The sequence below is a fragment of the Alligator sinensis genome, unplaced genomic scaffold (assembly GCF_000455745.1).
Source record: "Alligator sinensis unplaced genomic scaffold, ASM45574v1 scaffold108_1, whole genome shotgun sequence".
Lineage (NCBI taxonomy): Eukaryota > Metazoa > Chordata > Crocodylia > Alligatoridae > Alligator > Alligator sinensis.
Window position 1 is genome coordinate 824,731 of NW_005842110.1, and position 1,438 is coordinate 826,168.

Here is a 1,438-nt window from a genome sequence, read left to right on the forward strand (position 1 = left end):
CAAGTCCATCCAAAGGTGCATCTCAAGCCGGTCCAGAGAGGTGATACTCCCCCTCTGTGTGACTTTGGTCAGGCCGCAGTTGGAGTACTGCATCCAGTACTGGGCGCCGCACTTCAAAAGGGACGTGGCCTGCCTGGAGAGGGTTCAGAGGAGGGCCACCCGCTTGGTGAGTGGGCAGGACAGGTCCTACGAGGAGAGACTGAAGGACTTGAACCTGTTCAGCCTCAGCAAGAGGAGGCTGAGGGGGGACCTGGTGGCTGCCTACAAGCTCATCAACGGGGATCAACAGCAAATAGGTAGAGCCCTTTTCTCCCCAGCACCCCCTGGGGTGACGAGGAACAATGGGCATAAGCTGATGGAGAATAGGTTTAGGTTGGAGATCAGAAGGCAGTATTTTACAGTTAGGGTGGCCAAAATCTGGAACCAACTTCCCAGGGAGGTGGTCCTCGCCCCTACCTTGGGCAAATTCAAGAGGAGGTTGGATGATCACCTGTCTGGGGTCTTGTGAACCCAGCATTCATTCCTGCCTGTGGCAGGGGATCGGGCTAGATGATCTGTTCAGATCCCTCCCGACCCTAGCTACTATGAAACTATGGAGCCTCAGAACGGGCTTGGATGAAGTGTGAAGATGACACCACCAGACAAACCTGCCCAGTAGACTGGAGCGCTGAGTCCTGTTCCTGGCGCTTATCTGACTGCAAGACTTCACCAATGTGTGCCTCAGTCTGACCATCCATCAACAGTCAGGGATAATGATACAAATCCCCAGCTCCTCCATGAAGCACTTTAAAGCTGCTGATAGAAAGTGCTATAGAGGAGCCAGGTGCTAGTATCTGGTCGATCTGCTTGTTTCACTCGGTTTTTCATGTAGAAGACTGGGGCTGTCTAAACTGCTCCCTGCCCCAGCGAGCTACAGGCTGGCCTGAGATCAGCCGCCAAGCAGGTCATTAGCACTGGGGGGCAGGCGCAGGAGGAGGGGGGCTCCAGCGCTCCGGCTCTGCAGCTACATCATTCAGCCATCTGACAGGTCATCCGCGGTCGTTCTCCACTGCACAGCCGCCTGCTGGCTTCTGCCTTTATGTCCCTTCACTGCAGGCTGCGTCTTTCTTCTGGCACCGGCTCCGTGCTCAGGCGGCCCCGTCCTTATCACAGCGCGGCTCTGCGGCAGGAAGCCCTTGCGATCAACCCATTTTAGAGACAGAAACACCGCGGCGCCCGCTGCCCGGCGCGCACGCCCCGCCCTGACGCAATCGGTCGGCCGCTTTGCTCCATGCTCCGCTCTGCGCCGCGAAAGAGCCCGGCGCAGTTGCATCATTCGCCAAGAGTGCGCGAGCTCCGCCCGGCCAATCCGCGCGGGGGCGGCTTCCTCACGAGATGGACGGCTCCGCTACCCAATCAGAGCGGGCAGGCCCCAAAGGCGGAGCGGGGGCGGGGCCAC